Source organism: Lolium rigidum, chromosome 3 (genome assembly GCF_022539505.1).
Source record: "Lolium rigidum isolate FL_2022 chromosome 3, APGP_CSIRO_Lrig_0.1, whole genome shotgun sequence".
Taxonomy (NCBI): domain Eukaryota; kingdom Viridiplantae; phylum Streptophyta; class Magnoliopsida; order Poales; family Poaceae; genus Lolium; species Lolium rigidum.
Genome location: NC_061510.1, coordinates 89748659 through 89766551, shown reverse-complemented (window position 1 = coordinate 89766551; position 17893 = coordinate 89748659). Strand labels below are relative to the sequence as shown.

At 46.0% G+C, this 17893-nt stretch overlaps 4 non-coding genes across 4 annotated transcripts; all 4 read right to left on the bottom strand.

Annotated features, from left to right (window-relative positions):
- Positions 1–12789: 12789 nt before the first annotated feature.
- TRNAV-CAC lies at positions 12790–12862 on the bottom strand. The gene has a single exon. It is a non-coding gene; the product is annotated as a tRNA-Val (tRNA).
- A 4028-nt stretch (positions 12863–16890) lies between these two features.
- On the bottom strand, positions 16891–16963 carry TRNAV-AAC. The gene has a single exon. It is a non-coding gene; the product is annotated as a tRNA-Val (tRNA).
- A 96-nt stretch (positions 16964–17059) lies between these two features.
- TRNAV-AAC lies at positions 17060–17132 on the bottom strand. Its single transcript has one exon. It is a non-coding gene; the product is annotated as a tRNA-Val (tRNA).
- A 96-nt stretch (positions 17133–17228) lies between these two features.
- TRNAV-UAC lies at positions 17229–17301 on the bottom strand. The gene has a single exon. It is a non-coding gene; the product is annotated as a tRNA-Val (tRNA).
- Positions 17302–17893: the final 592 nt, after the last annotated feature.

Sequence of the window (17893 nt, the reverse complement as noted above, 5' to 3'; positions counted from 1 at the left end):
TCAGAAGCAAAGGTCAAAGGAGGCACCTCTGCAGCGCCCTCTCACTGCACCGGCCGTCCTCTTGTTGTCTCCTTGGTCCTTGATTCTTGGTCCTGTCCCAATGAAAGTACCAAGAATTCCAACTCCAATGCCGGCCGCCTCTTGGCGACGCAACCACCAACCCCCCTCCCCGCGCAGCAACCCTCGGCTCTAGAGAGAAGAAGAGGGATGGGCAGCGGTAGTTGATTGGTTATATACGGATCTCAGTCGAATGCAGCAGTTGGTAGGGAAAGAGAGCGAGGTGAGATAAGGCGAGAGGTTGGAGGAGGAAGACGAGGGGGGAGTAGGTCGTGAAATGCAGACACTGCAGGGGTGTTCCTGCATGTGAGGAGTTTGAGAACTAATAAGTGCAGTAACGGACAAAGGAACTACAGCTGTTTCCTTGATGCGGTTTTTCTGAGCCGGTTTGCCTTTTTCTCTGTTCGTTTCCAAAAGCGTATTTTGTCGGTGAAATGTGGTGACAAGATCCGAAATTTTGTAACCAAGAATATTGAAGATTTTACTGCATAATGCTATATGTTTTTTTGCCGGCCTTTACTTTTGAAGTATCACATGCAGAGGGGAGTGCACACTTGTAACATGATACTAGCAACAGTAGTGTCAAGCATGCGTTGTAAAGTGTTACCATGTTTAGCTGTACTCTTCAGGGGTTAAGTCACGTATTCTGCCTTTTATTGTAGCTACTTATTCCAATTCAGATAGACAACAATTATCTACGAAAGTCTTTTTTATTTCTTAAGAATAGAGGATTGATTGTTTGCTGTACAAGCAGGAACGAACGGGCCATTTTCCTTGGAGTTATGGTGAAAATGCCATTTGAACAACACGGCTTCCTCCGAAGTCACTAGATCGATGCTAATAGTGAATATATTGTTGCTAGTTGAGAGGAAGTCTGACTGGTTTATAAAGTTGATGTTTCAGTTTTTGCAAGTGAGTGAAAAAAGGAGTTCTAGGGCAACACTCCTTCACCGTACGCCTAGCTCACACTTGTTGAGTTTGGTGACCCAAGTTCAAGTTCAATACCGGTTCTTCACTCGCCTTTGTCTCTCTCCATGTTGTGCATGCTCGTCGCATGTCCTTGGCTTCATGTTCTCCGCTCGCTTCTGCCTCTCTCATGTCCGTCTAGTTTCTTTTGCTGCGTCGTCCTCTAGTCTTTCTCATCCCGACCAGCGTCTCAGCGCGACTGCTCGCTACTGCTCGTCTTCTTCCTCGCCGTCCTGCCTCTTCATCGATATATTCGGCGTCTCCAACAACACCACAAACAACATCAATAATGGTTATGGTGATGGTGCTGATGGAGCGGCTTTTCCGGTGGCGATGCACGTGCTTCTCATCTCAAATCTTACGCTACTACTTGTTCAATATTCCTATTTGTTGCATGTGTTTAATCCAATGTATATGGTTAAGTATGTTAAGTTAAATATGTTAGTGCATCTGTGACGTTGCTTTCGATAATTAAACCCACTCGGAAATTTTCTAATAATCTAACATGTATAAGTTTGTGAGACACATTTTGCATCATTGATTGGGAACCTGAAAGTTACGTCGGTGTAACCGTGTACTGGTCATCATACCATCAAATCAAGCATCTACCAATACCATTTCCATTGTCCAGTGCGTGGGGCTACCTACAACACTACAAATCATATGCCGAAAAGGCGGCCGTCTACGCCAAACACCACCATTGTTATGGACCGCTTTTGCTGACGCCGTAGATTGCAAGCCACACTCGGAGCCAGCCAACCGGTGGTCCAGATCACGTGCAACCGGGAGGAGCATGGACACACGCGATCTGGTTTTACGGACGTTGATCATCGTAAACTAATGATGGATGGGATGGGATGAGGAATCTGCGATTGTAAGTGCCGATCTGACAGTTTGTGCCGACCGTTAAGCAGTGTGCAGGATGAGTTGACTGAACATGCATTCCTGCAGCTAGCTGCATATGAATCTCTAAGCTTCAAACGTATACTAATTCTGTGAATGAATCGATCAGAGCCTGCAAATTCCACATGCACAGTGTGACGATAAGACCATGTGGTGGTGAGGTCAACCAAATAGATTAGGAATTTTAGGAGCAAAAGACATCGAGTTTATATCTTTTTATTCATTGGAGGGATAAACAATGCAGCACTAAACCGTCAAAAAAAAAACAATGCAGCACTAGATAGATCTAGGCTTGCATGTGTCCCTTGTGGCGAGGCTCATCCCCACAGGCCACATTGAGCGAAGTGCACTCACAAACTCCTGGCGCATCAATTGTTGTACCTTCCTTTTTAACATAACGCGAGCCCAGTTTTACATTAATAAAGCATAGAACGGACACCAGTGTGCAACCAGTGGCTGAGCTGGGACTACCGAGTAGTGTTGTCAAAGTTTTTTTTTGCAGTGATGTAAAAAAGTAGAATTTATGGGGTTAATTTTGGTGTATCCATAGCTAGAATTTCTCTGCACACCATCTTTTGTGTTGTCAATTGACCACACAATCAAAGTGCAGCTCCACCACTGAGTGCAACGATATTTACAATAATCTGATGTGGTTACCACCTGACGATTACATCAAAAGAGGATAACAACAGATAAAGGGAAGCAAGCTATACTAACTAAGACTAAACACTAGGCAGAAAGGTTGATCCCATCGATGGAGCCGAAGACTTCTGCTAAAAGGACGCGGCGCTGAAACTAACCAAACCAACATACCTCCCATGCAGAAACAAAGCACACCCATGATCGAAGGAGATTGGTTCACTTCATGACTCGAGATTTTGAAGGAGGACGGGTTGAACGCGATGCCTCCAATGAGGGGAATGGTGCCCAAGGACGTCGTTGTCTCCTGCACTGGCCAAGGCCTTATCGAGTTTTCGCCCTAGCCCAACCACAACCCCAAAAGACGCAACCTTGACACTTGTCCAACAACACATCGAGCCCACGACAAGAAGAAGATATATCACCAGCGTCACCCGTGGCATGACGCGTAGCTAGACAACCACCCCTAGGTTTCTAGGTAGCCGCCCAAACTGGGAGAAGCACCGTGTATGAGCATCCAGGGTGACAATGGCGACGACAAGCTCACAGAGGGTGAGAGGGTGAGCCTAGAGTCGGTGAAGGAAGACTTTGCCCCGACCGGAGAAGCACACAAGTTTTGCAAGGAGGAGTGATCCAGCTACACTAAAGGAGAGACATTTTGGTGGCGCTTCCAAGAAGGTATACGGCGTCGAAGACATCATCGTCACCAGCACCGGCCTTGCCCGTGCACAACTTTCGCTAAACTCCCGTCCAGTACTAGTAGTCGTCCATCGCCACCATAGAGAGGAAACAAAACCAAACACCACCGACAACACCTCCTCAAGTGTTGCCGGCCCAAGGAGACGACCTAAGCCTAGGAGCACCTACATTGAGCTCATCGCCGACACCAACCACACTGATCAAGAGAGCTAGCCACAACTCCAAGATCGCATGATGGCCTGTCTATACCGCCTCAGTCCAGATCGAAGAGAGCCCCAACAAACCTTAGATCTGAGTGAACGAATGTTCATTGTCCGCAACAAAGCACAACATCCCCGCCAAGAGCATGACGAGGCGACGACGAGAGATAGGTGCTATGCTACAAACCACCACACCGCGTCGCCAGCACGACCATGACAAACAACAATCAAGCATCACAGAGCAATTCCACCCCTAGAGCAGTGTCAACAACTTCGCCCACCACTAGAGCAACGACAACCAGATCGCCTAGTGCCGCCGCCCAATGATACGTCGCAAACGTATCTATAATTTTTGATGCTTCATGCTTGTTTTGCACCAATTTCTACATGTTTTATCTACACTTCATGGCACTTTTATGCATTTTCCGGAACTAACCTATTAACAAGATGCCACAGTGTCAATTTCCTGTTTTCTGTTGTTTTGTATTTCGGAAAAGTCGTACAGGAAATATTCTTGGAATAGGACGAAACAAAATCCCAAGTTACTATTTTACCGAAAGGAAGACAGAGTCCAGAGGAGAGACGGAGGGGGCCCAGGAGCCGGCCATACCATGCATAGGCGCGACCTGGCCCTGGCCCGCGCCTAGGGGTGGTCTGGGGCCACCTGGCGCCCACCGACCTCGCCCTTCCGCCTATATAAAGCCTTCGACGAGAAAACCCTGAAAATACAAGCCTACGTCCAAGAAAAGTTCCGTCGCCGCTGCTTTCGTCCAGACGAGTTTCGGGGGTCAGAAGTTCCTATTCCGGCACCCTGCCGGGAGAGGGATTGACCCCCGGAGCCATCTCCATCGACTCCACTGCCTCCACTTCAACTAAATGATGGTTTGTGAGTAGTCCCCCTGGACTACGGGTTCTCGGCTGTAGCTAGTTGGTACTCTCTCTCCCATGTACTTCAATACAATAATCTCATGAGCTGCCTTACATGATTAAGATCCATATGATGTAATCGGTGTTGTGTTTGTTGGGATCTGATAAATTGTGGAATTGTGATCATATTGTTCATCATATTATCATACTACATTACTACTGTTATTTAAGATCTTGCATGCTCTCCGGTACTTGTAGTTACCTTGATCAAGTAGTTGCATGTATCTCCAAGAGGGGGTATTTATGCTCGATAGCGGGTTCATATCTCTAGTTTTCTGGAAGAGTGACTTTAACTTCTAAAATTGTAGATGTGTTGTTGCTACTAGGAGAAAACAACAATATTTTATCAGAGGGTAATTCTATTGTTTACTTTACACACATTGCTTAATGCGATAATCTGTTGCTTGCAACTTAATACTGGAAGGGGTTCGGATGATAACCCGAAGGTAGATTATTAGTCATAGACGCAGTTGGATTACGGTCTATATATTATGTTGTAATGTCCAATTAAATACTACAGTAACATTTATCTTATCATAGCATGCATTGTCATGCCCTCACAGTTATCAATTGCCCAACCGTAATTTGTTCACCCAACACATGTTATTTGGAGAGTTACCACTAGTGTAGATAGCTGGGAACCCCGGTCCTTCTGTCATCATCATTGCTTTATAGTCAACTATTCGCTGGAATACTTTCTGGTGCCATCTCCTATGTGCTATTACTGTCGTGTTACTATTGCCATTGCTCTCATATTACTGCTGCTTTCACGTCACCCCTATTACTAGTGCTTTTTCAGGTGTAGCTGAATTGACAACTCCGCTGTTAAGACTTATAAGTATTCTTTACCTCCCCTTATGTCGAATCAATAAATTTGGGTTTTACTTCCCTCGAAGACTGTTGCGATCCCCTATACTTGGCATCACCCAACATCCAAGGCCACACCGCCCACTGCCCTCACGGCCAGGAACGCAAGCCACACACGGCCGCCGCTCAGAGAGACAGCGCCGAAACCACCACTTGGAGCCGCCACCCCCACTGAGGCCTCCACCAGCAGCATCTCCCGCACCAGCGGTCGCCCCAGCCTCATCATCTAGATCCACCCGTCCCCGCGAGGGAGAGGACGGCCACTGAAGCCGCAGGCCTGGGGAGAAGGGTAGGGTCAGGAGGAAGCCGTCGAGCGACGACTTCAGCACTGGCGAGCCCCGCGCAGTAACCTCCCTCCATGTGGCCATGCAGCCGCACAGAGGGGCTGAAGGGCCGAATCCCCACCATCCCCTTCACCGGTGTCGTGGTCTTCGACCGGCAGCACGTCCGATGACAACAAGGAGGGGAGGGAGGATGGTTGGGGGCAGCGGCAGGTGGGTTAGGGTTTCGCTCTCCGTGTGGCCTCGAGGAGATTACAAGAGGCATGGTGATACATTGGGGCAATTTGCACAAAACTAACCTAAAGTTAAAAGGATTTTGAAAAATGAACTATCATCAAAACAAATTCACGAATCTAACCCCTCAGTGTCACGCCGTAGGCTGGGGCGTGGGTGCCACGCCCCAGCCTACGGCGCCACACAATGGGATGCCACGCCCTAGACCATGGCGCTGCACTTGTTTTTTTGCCGCGCCCCAACCCAAGGCGTGGCACACCATTGTGCCACGCCCCAGCCAACGACGCCACACAATGAGGTGCCACGCCATGGAGACAGGCGTGACACAAAAGGGTTAGATCCGTGAATTTGTTTCGGGGAAGGTTTACTTTTGAAATTTGTTTCGACATTAGGTTACTTTTGTGCAAATTGCCGATACATTGGTTGCTCCAAATACTCCACTAGGAGCTCCAAATTTTGTTCCTTGTAAATGCAATGTTTTCTTCGTCGGAAAGGACGCATTCGTCACTTGGATTCGTACTACAGGCAGATCGGAAATGGTTAGGAGTCTCTGCCACGAGGACTACTGTGGCCAGCATCATGAGACTAGAGTCCATGTCAAGCGTTTCACATGGTCCCTTCGACCGGCTCGCCATTAATCCCGTCGCAGTGACATGTACGCGACAGTACGGTCGCCTGCGCTCGTTTTGTCAAACAAACCAACCCCCGTGATAAATCTTCAGGCGAAAAAAGTATTCCTGAATTCTGAGGAGTGAACAGTACCCGACCCTGAGGTGCTAGTACACTTGCACGTGTTTGTTTCGTGCAATCTTTGAAACTATTTTATCTGCTTCATTTATTTAGGACGTGCAGTACTACATAGTACTGCTTCCTGGTATTCTAGCATCTCCCCCTGCAACAAACCAAACAGAGACAAAGTTGAGGTCAATAACACTGATTGGTTGACGCAATCAGTGATGCTCCTAGTACTGCATATTTTGTTGACGGTACTCTCAAAGATAATGCACTAGTCATTCCTCAGTTAATCCAAGTATTGAACTCGGTACTCCTCTGAAGAACTAATCAATCTACGTGTACAGTTCAGCGTTAGGACAGATCTCGCCGAACATTGCGCTCGTCCGTGCCTTGGGTAGTGCTACGTCTCTTTTGCGTGTACCTCTGGATGGATGACTCGAGCTATCTCTCGTACGCACGCACTACGCACGTCGCTATTGTCCGGATGTGCATTAGTCAGTAACTTAAAAAAAAAGTTACTACTGTTTCGACACTAAATATTATTTTTTGCCTAAATTCGCAATAAGAGCCTAGCTGGCCGGATGTACGAACCTAACACCTGGATTTAAATTCTCATCGACACGAATTTAGATTATACTTGAAAATTAGTACTCATGCAATTTATCGTCAGGTTCAGGATTGGTTCTTAACCAAGATTTAAAATCTTATACTCATGCTTAATGACCGTATACATCTCTAGTTGGTGCGGACTGCGGAGGCAGGGCAAGTGAAATTCTTCCCCACTTTAAGATAGCTTTGAGACCGTTTCCTGTGTCGTTTCACTTGGGCGTCATGGGGGAAACCGCGAGAGCACCGCCGAATAGGTCCTCCACCCAGGACGCTCTTCCTCTGTCGCTGTTGCTTGCCTCGACGCGATGGCAATGACCCCGAAGTTCGAAGGCAACTTGGGAGGGAGCTCATTGTGGGCGCGGAAGGATGCATGGGCAGTGCGCCATCCTTAGCAAAGGCCAGCTCGGCGCGGTGCAGGAAGGGTTGGCGGCCTGGCTGCACATGAGGACAAGAAGTGTGGGCCGTGTCTTGCAGTCGGATATGACCGGCTTCACTCCATGTGTTGATCCGCTCGGCTGCTGTGGTGGCGCACAGTTCCTGGCGTCCAGTGCGTAGATCTGGTCGGCGTCGATGGTTGTTGCGGCGTGGATCATGTCCGCAACAATTTTTTCCATCGTCATTGTGCTCACGACCGCGGCGGTCTAGGTCGTCTCCTCCTCTATCGTCATGGCTTATGGAATGCTGGTGGGTGATTGGACGACCAGTCTTGCTAGGAGCTAGCTGGTGGCATGGGGGTGCTGGCTTGGTCTGAATAAACGTGGCTTGGCCATGTTGATCTCTGAGAGCCAAGTCGTTGATCTGCTTCATATCGGCCTCCTTGATCCAGCCATCGACAAGTTTGGGTCTTCCTCTCGGATATCTCCACTGTTTTGCGCATGGCGCCACTCGATATCTAGATCGGAATCAAACATGTCGTGCAGGTCCTTATCTTCAACTAGTGAGGCTTCACGGGAGTGTGGCGCGAGGTTTCGCTTTCTTGTTGGTGCCATGAGACATCTCTAAGTATAAATTTTCATAATATTGACAGATGTGAAGAAAGTCATGGTGGCTGTGATTGAAGGCTTTAAAGTTATGGCGGAGAGGTGTATTGGTTGCAATGATGTCTATGTTGCATAGGATCTTCTTGTGCGTCGGGTGTTTGGTGAATTGCAACAGTGGTCTTGGCAAGAGAGGGTACCAGCATAGATGGACGTCTTCGTTTTTGGTGGTGCTTCTCGAGTACCGAGTCGCAAATTGTAGAATGAAAATCCAAGGCCTGACTTTCATTGGTTGTACTTGGCAATGACTTTGCTGAAGAAATTGTTTTGTGAACTTAAACTTTCTAACGGTGAAAATCCAGAATCTTTGATCGAACAACGAGAATGTTTGTGCATTGTTTTTTTCTTGGAAGTGTTATTTTTAGAGAATCTCTTCTGTAGTATGGGTGTTGTCTTTGGTGTTGTTAGAGTGCTACTGTTGCGAGTGTTTTATCACCACGACGACGGTTTTTGTTTTCTGTTCTTCTTTATTATTTTCATTTATTCTATGCATTCTTGATATTTTTGGTCATCTTGTTAGTGCAGAGGCATTGTGTAATTAGTATATTTTTGATATTAATATATTCCTTTTTAATCAAAATAAAATGCATTTAAGGGCCATACAGAGCAGTTACTAGTACACTTTCGTGCGTGATCTTTGTACTCCATCTGTTCATAAAAATAACTTCTTAACTTTGTCTAAATACGAATGTACTCACTCTGTCCCATCTGTCCCATCAAAAGTGTCTCAGCTTTCTTAAAATTTAAATGTATCAACCTACTAAATAGTATCTAAATAAATAATTTTTTTTAATTTATAAATTTAAATTTTAATAAAATTAAGACACTTTTGGTGAGACGGAGGGAGTATATAGACATATTTTAGCTATAGGTGCATCCGTATCGATCTAGAAAAAATTGTGAAGCTTTTTTTTTTAAGGGAGGGAGGACCTAAAAGAGGTTCTACCGACTAAATATCCCCAGTGTTTGCACGAAACCGCCTTCACCGTGTATCCTACACATGTATATACTCTTCGGCATTGGACTTCGGTGCGTGTTGGAGCCAGATCGCCGTCACCTCAGCCGGTTGGTGGCGCAGCAAATGGCACGTATAGGTGTACATGGAGTGTAGGGAAAGGCAAGGTCGAGCTCCGATGGATCCCCATCATTGGGAGGTTGGCCAAAAATCTGTCGATCACAGGTTCCAACTTCCTTCCAAGCATCTTAAGTTCAGGGTTGGCCATCATTACTGGCGTAATTGGATCCGGGCCTAGCAATCATACACAAGACACAATTATTTGATTTGGTTTTGCTCAGCAAATCATTATCTTGTAGTTGACCCTACCATGCTCATTATTCAAACCTAATTAGCTCGAAAGGTTTTCCATCCCCTCTAAGGCGAGGCATATATCTTTAGAAAAAGAAAGAATCTTGTTTGGAAAATGTGATTGGAAGACAATTATCTTTGGACTGTATATGTCATTTCTTATGTAGACCCTTCGGTAGATCTCGTGTCACTCTCTGCTGCTACTTTGCTACAATGCTACACATTGGTTAGTTGTGTAGTCTCCATATGCTCGTATCACCATGCAATTTACACTAGGTGCAGAAAATACAAGTCAAAAGAGAAAAGGATGCAAATGCGACGCCTTACCCACTTCCAGAATTCAGATAAACCCCTCGCATCGCCAGCTGTGGTTGGTTCACGGAATTATCGTCAAGCAAACGACGAATCACTCAACAAAAAGCAAGTGACCAGCTAAGTATATGTGTGGTATCTGCCTGCTTGCCTGTGTACAATGATTAGCACATAATCCAGACGGTTCAGACAAACTTGTTGTATATCGCAGCTTGTACATCTCTCTTCAGGTAGTCCATCATTGTACAATCATTTAACTTGTTTGTGGATAGAAGATTGACATTTCCCCCCAGGAGCCGATGCACATGCAGCTAGGAAACACCTAACACATGCAGAGCCAGTTCAGTTTAATCGGTAATGCCAGACGATTCTTTTTCCAAGTTTGTTATAGGCTAGACTTGCGAGATAAGCTGCTTGCATTTCAGTACATGCAGGACCAGGGGTAGCATCTCGACACCTTTGCCTCCAGAAGCGTATGTGTGAGTTATAAAGCTCTAAGCATTTTGCTTATAACAACTAAAGTCTTATTTCCTTCGAAATGGGTATTCTATCACTCCGTTTTAGTCTTCTAAAAAAGCTTGTATTGTGGAAAGGATGTAGTATTGAATAACAGATTCGTGGCCAGAAATTCTCAAGGACAGGTTTTTCAGTGACCCGGGAAATCGTGGAGAGAGCTTTCTGTGGTATTTTTTTTTTCGCGAAAATTCCACCGATCTATTAATAATCATCAACCGTAATACAAATAGCTCAAAAAGTAATAAAAATTACAAATAGGTATTTGGACCACCTAGCGACGACTACAAACGCTAGCACGAGCCGAAGGCGCGCCGCTGTCCTCGCCCCTCCATCACCGGATTCAGGCAAAGCTTGTCGTAGTAGAGCTTGTTGTAGTAGACAGACGGGAAGTCGTCGTGCTAAGGCCCTAAAGAACCAACGCACCAGAGCAGTAATCCTCGCCGTTGATGATAACCGTAGATCGGAAGAGACTGACAAATAACCACACCATCGAACACGATAACCGACCGGATCCCAGAAGATCCGTCGGACACACAACTCCACGCGCCCTCCGCCAGCGCTAGACGCACCACCGGAACGGGGATAGGGCAGGGAGGACCTTATTCTGACTTCAGGATGTTGCCGCCGCTTCACCATCCCGAACAAGACACTGCAAAATAAGCTAAAAAGGACAAAATCTCCCCGCCGGCGAGGAGCCGTGGTCCGCCATACCTCCAAGGCCCCAAAGCCGCTGGAGGCGGAACGAACCAACAGCGTCGCCGGCGAGGAGTACGGAACCCTAGATTGGTTCTGGAGCCGCCGCCTCAATCGCCTCACCTGGGAACGTACCGATTCTGATATGTAGCTTTCTGTGGTATTTTTGAGAATAACAAAAAGAAATTTTTTTGATAAAGGGAATATATTAATATCGAAAGATACCAATTACATCCAGCCTCTGCGACAACGCCCCACCCTAATGGCAGTACGGATGCACACAGCCAAAAAAGAGTAAAGAAAACTAAGAAATAAAAGTCCCGCTAAACCCTTCTAGCCTAGCAATAGCAATACAACCACCACCGTGACAACATCTGAAGTACAGACTCTCCAAAAGCGACGCCTCCAAGAAGGAAACAGTGCACCAGCGCCGTCGTCGTCCGACCAAAGGTCTTAGGTTTTCACCCTGAAGATAGTCCCCACTCTCAAAACAATGCCTCCAACAAGAACATTGTCAGGCACAACCAGTTAAGGCCAGACCTTGGGTTTTCACCCTGAGAGGTAAGACTCTAAACTTCCCCTGTGCTGCCGCCCCCACATGCATACCACTGCTGCAAGCCCGGAACGCCAAGCAGATCCCTCAGCATCACGTTGACTCGAACCTCCTTTAGCCAATCCACCAATCCGGCCTTCATGATATTCCTTCTCCCGGCTTCATCATGGACCAAAAAGTCACCTGATGTCAACACAGAATATAGCTTCACGACGCTCCCTCCGGAACCAAACGGTCGGAATAAAAACATGGGTGCGCGCGACCGAATACCACACCACTGCAGGCAAAATATGCACTGTTCCATTCGCCAGCGGAGCTTTCCGGAACTCATCTCTCCAGCCAGATCAAAGCAAACTGACCTCCGGTAGATCTTCATCTTCGCTTGCGAGAAACCCGAGGACCGCCACCAAAAACAAAGCAAGACCAGCAGCCCCCACGCTCCCAGTCCCTCCAGCCGGATCACTAGGGAAGTGGACGGCGGCGCGGATCATGCGTACCACCGCTGAACCATCACCGGGGCGGAGGCCGCCACCGCTCCACCGAATCCTCCATGGCTACCGATGGAGAGCATCAGGCCCCGGCCAAGTAGCCGTGCCGTCCAGCTTCCTCCACCGGCGCTTCATCACCTCCCATGGAACGCCACCGAAACCCTCTCCTCCCCCTCGTCGTTCGACGGAAGGGGCGCCGCCACCACCGTCGTGCCCGGGGCCGGAGCCGGGGCCGGGGCCGGCAGCAGCGGCGGCTGAGGTGCGGCGGTCCGGGGGCGGCTGCTCGGAGCGAGGCAGGGAGATCCTCCGCCGCCGCCCGGGAGGGGGGCGGCAGAGGAGGAGGCGGCGAGGCGGCGGCTGAGGGGGCGGGTAGATGTCAAGATTTAGTTGGACACTATCATAACAAAAAGAAATGCATAATTGATGAGATAAAATGGTCTTTATAAAAAATTAGGTAGTAATTAATACTTATTACATGATATGAAAGCTACACAAAATATATGGCAATCGACAAAGATCACCTAATTCATGCACTAATAAGCTTCAATTCAAACGCGCAACCAGATGTTGGAAAAGATAGCGTTTTTGGGTTAATCTAAAATATAGCATGTTTTGGCTTAATATCTACAATCGCGTTCATAATTTCGCACAAACAATTATTTTATTTTAATAGTAGTAATTAACGACACTGTTAACATGCAAAAAGGAAGTAATAAATAAATAAAAACAAACAGTAAATAAAATACGAAAAGACAGCAGATAAAATTTGGCATCGTCCGGACTTGAACCGGAGATCTTCAGAGTGTGAAACTGACGTGCTAACCCCTACACCACGACACCTTTTTTATTTTTAATAAGTCAAACTTTTTATTTGACAAAAAATAAGACGAACAGTAAACAAACTACGAAAATACAAGGGGATTAAAACATTGGCGTCATCAGGACTTGAACCGCAGATCTTCATAGCGTGAAACTGAGGTGCATACCCCTAATAGTAATAATTTTATTAGTTTACCATTTAGTCGGCTGATATTTTTCCTCATTTAATGGAATGAGTTGAAACAATATAAGACAATTAAAACACACCTCACTTGACCCCTCTCTCCTCTCTAGGCCTCTCCCAGAAAACTCCTCCACCTAGTCTCTTCCTCTATGCCTCCGAACTGGACCGGAGCCGCGGAATGGTGCCGGTAGTAGATCTAGTGTAGTTCTTAGGTCTTCTCCTCCCTCTCTCTGTAGGTGTAGCTCTAGGTCTAGGGTTTGGGCTTGTCCCAGTTTTACCTTTATGGAGTCTGGTGTGATGCCATGGAAGCTCGCCGCTTTGGTGTCTTGGTGTCGCATCGAGCGGCTCCGGTGATGCTCTCCGGCGACCCTCCAAGGTGGAGGTGTGGTGGAGGCTGCAGATCCGGCGAGGCTTCCTTCAATAAGCGATGTTGTGGATCTTGCTACCCAGATCTTGAGGAGCTGCTCTGTCCCTCTTGCCGTGGTGGTGGTGGCGCAGGCAGGGGATCTCTTTTCGATCGGTGGCATTGTGATTCTACCTGCTTCGGAGCTATTCCTCGTGCGCAACACATGGAGACTGTCGTCGCCGTGATCTTCGGCCGGTATTGCGGCCCATCTTCAACCTCCGTGGTAGAGGCCTGCTCGATCCATTGCGAGAGCTCGACGCATCTAGGGTACCAAGTGGTTTGTCCCCGTTATCCTAGAGGTGGCTGGTGGTCGGATTTGTTCGTCGGAGGAGAGCCGAGCAACCCGCTCTCGGATCTCGGCGGAGACGCCTAGAGATCACTGGCGATTGGTGGCGGAGGCACCCATGTCCTTGATTGCTTTTTATTTTCCTTTGCTAGGCTGTTTTTGGTAAATGAGAAGGCCTTATGTTCAAATTGTAGGTTCCACGTGTTCCTTCAGTAAAGCTCCACCTGGGTCTAGAACCCCTCTGTTTGTTCAAAAAAAAAAAAATACTAGTCAATTCGTAGGCTAACTTGAGAGCTACCGCGAGCTGATTATGTGTATCACTAGGCCTATATAACATGTCAAGTCCTAAGGTTAGGCCACTAGCTCGATCATGATGGTTGATCTTATCCTTAAAAAATCATGATTTATTCGGTCTGCAAACACAAAGCACACGCTATAATCTAGTTCAAAATAAAAAAAATGCAACGGATAAGACAGACATAACACAAAACCAAATCCTTGTACTTGAACTGTAGCCTAAATCGGCATGGAAATCACACGAGGCATGTTCTTGGCAGCAGCAAAGAGAACAGAGGGCGACACGAGACCTGTAAGATCACACACGTGCCGCCGTCCGGTTACCATTGCCTGAGGTGATACATCGCCGTCTGGCGGCAAGAATCATCGGTTCGGAAGCTCCCTTTCCGTTCTGTTGCCTGAGTTTCTGGCGAAGTGCTTCGGTTGGTGATCTCATCCCCGTTTAAGGATGCTGAAGTCTGACAGCCGCAAACGGCAAAATGCAGTTTGGCTGAGTAGTTGTGAAGCAAAGCTAGTGACATTATCTAGACCAAAACCTATGGATTAATGCTGTTCTTACCCGTTTTAAAATTTCTTGGTTTCTGATTTGTTCTTGGACACGCGTGCATGCATGGATCATGCTGCAAAGATTGGTGCCGACTCATTAAACAAGTGCAGCTAGATGCTGGCAAGTTGCACGCTTGGACACTGACCACACACCCACACACCAGATGTTCAAAAAAATGCATGTGTTTCTTTTGATAAGGTACAGGGAGACAAAAAAGATGGTTGAAGTCGCTTGATGCCTTATGGGATGATCAATACTAAACTCGAGAATATTGACTCTTCGTTCAATGGTAGCAAATAGCAACACTCCGACTCCAACCTGAATACCTACTCACCGGACCCCATATTTCTGGTTGTCGACGCAACTGTTTTTCCTTCTGATTATGGAACAAGGGATATCTTCAATATGAGAATATCCCATCAAATCTCATGGTGAGTTGATGGGTCCTGATTCCTGCGTGTCTTGATAGGCTGAATAACATCCACCAATATATTACTTCAGCATATCATCAAAATGCAACTCCTTTGTTCTCATATGATACTTCACAATTGCAGAAAGGAAAATAAGAGAAGCAGAGATCAAGATTTTGGGGTTAAGTAATCATCATATGAAGGAAAAAGTAAGTGTCACATGGAAGCGAGGAGATATCATTAGATTGGCAAACTCAAGGAGAGATCCAGCCTCACTGTACCAGTCATCTAAGCTGAACTGTCATGTGTCATTTGGCGACAACACTTCAGCAACTTTTTACAGAATTAATAGAACATCACTCATCAACATGTTTTGGAAATATTAATCCAACCATTGTTTGTCGGATACAAAAAGACTATATTATCTTCTACAAAGGTACTTTGTTGCACGGCATGAGAAATTACATTGGTAAAATTTGGACACTGCTACTTGTGCTCTACACATCACCGAAACATAATAAGTCTCAAATACTGAAATTTCTCTTGTCATTCTATTTGCTTCCATCCGGTTTGATCACATGCATGAGAATTGTCATAAAAATCTTCAAGATCTCTTCTTCAGCATATGAAGCGGTAAACTAGACTGGAAAGTGCAGATATTGGTAGGACAACCTTATTGATTTAGCGAATCAGTGCAATAGAATGCTTAGACATGTCATGATTCTTACATATGTAGGCGGGTAGGCCTAGCACAGTTCATACAGTTCACCTAGATTTGTTTCATGCCGCAGCTTATATAGCTCTCCACAAATAATCAATCATTGTACTCCGTACAATGATTTGTTTGTGGATTTGGATGATCTTTTTCCCGGGAGCTTCAAACTATGATAAACCTGCAGCTAGCTAAAACCCGGCCGCAAAAAAAAACCTGCAGCTAGATAAAACCTAACACGTGCAGAAGCAGCTCAGTTTAATCAGTAGTAATACCAGATGATAATTTTTTCCTTATGCCACAGCTTATATAGTTCTCCTCGGATACTGAAATCTCTCTTATTCACATGCATGTAAATTGTTAATAAAACAATCTTCTTCAGCATATGAAGTGGTAAACTGGACTGGAAAGTGCAGATATTGTTAGAAAGTACTCCCTCTGGACCTATTAAATCGATGCGCCGTTGTGAAGGCTGCTAGCTAGCATGTTTGAGCTGGTCTCCGCGTCGATTAAAAGAGTCCAGAGGTAGGACACGAGAGTTGTTAGAACACCCTTATGCTCTTATCGGCACACAATTTATGCTAGGTGGAGAAATACATGTAAACTAGCAAAGGAAACAAATGTGACGTCTTATCTGCTCCCAGAATTCAGATAAACCTCTCACATCGCCAGATATAGGTGGTTCACGGAATTATCCTCAAGCCAATGACAAAGCACTCAACAAAAAGCAAGTGTCCCATCTCAAAAAAAGAAAAAAAAGCAAGTGTCCAGCTAAGTATATGTGTGGTATCTGCCTGCTTGCCTGTGTGCAATGATTAGCACATAATCTAGCCATTTTAGAATTTAGATAAATATATTGTACTCATCAAGCAAGCTTATATATTTCTCCTGAAATAGTCAATCATTATACAATCATTTGCCTGCGGTTAAAAGATGGAAGCTTTTCTTCCCAGGAGCTTTAAAGTATGACGAACCCGCAGTTAGCTAACACCGAACACATGCAGAGGCAGTTCAGCTTAATCGTTAACGCCAGACGATTTTTTTCCTGTACAAAAGCATGAAATGGGTAGCTCGTTACAGGCTAGACACGTGGGCATCTCAAGTTCGCAACACTTGTCCGGAGGTTTTCCATTGACCCGAAAGACCGTGGTGAGAGCCCTCCATGGTATTTTTGAGAATAACAAAAAGAAAAATACTAAAAATGTATTGGTTTCGCCCGGACTTGAACCGGGGATCTTCAGCGTGTTAAACTGACGTGCTAACCCCTACACCACGAAACCTGTCTATTCGTAATCAGTAAAAAAACCAATTTACCAAAATTAAAGAAAGAAATAACGAACAATAGAAAAATATGAAAATACCAGGGAAAAAAACATTGGTTTCGCCCGGACTTGAACCGGGGATCTTCAGCGTGTTAAACTGATGTGCTAACCCCTACACCACGAAACCTGTCTATTCGTAATCATTAAAAAAACCAATTTACCAAAATTAAAGAAAGAAATAACAAACAATAGAAAAATACGAAAATACCAGGGAAAAAAATATTGGCGTCGTCCGGACTTGAACCGGAGATCTTCAGAGTGTAAAACTGACGTGCTAACCCCTACACCACAACACCTGTATATTTTTTATTTGCATTGTAATAATAATATTATTATTACCAACTTGTTTAGTCGGCTAATTATGACGTCAGCCTGGACCTTTCTTCCCTATCTATCTTGCCGTGAGGCACGCACAGGCGACGGCGACGAGCATAGCCAACGATGGAAAACAACAAACCGTAAATCTTCTCAACAAAGAGTCATGGCTTATAAATTCTCCTAAATGAAGTGAGTTGAACAAGAATAGTCTATTCGTAGGCTAATTTACGAGGTAGCAAGACCTGGTTATGTCAAAAGATTTGGTTCTACTCGAATGATTACCGAGTCCTTTTCTTTTTTGAAACATAGTACTATGTACAAAAGCCCACTAGTCCATGTCCCTACCGTGGCGTGGCCTTGTTTTCCTGGATCGAAACTTCAAAAGTCGCTCTGGATTGACTAGCCATACAGTTTCACTGGGAATTATAGATCGATCGATCAATCGGCGACAGATTAACTGTTTTAGGGCATTGCCCCCGCCGCCGCCCGCAGCTCTCTGCCTCCATACGCCACCAGTCGACCACACCGGGAGATCAGAGCAGGATATGTTCTAGCGCTTGCCGCTCAGCC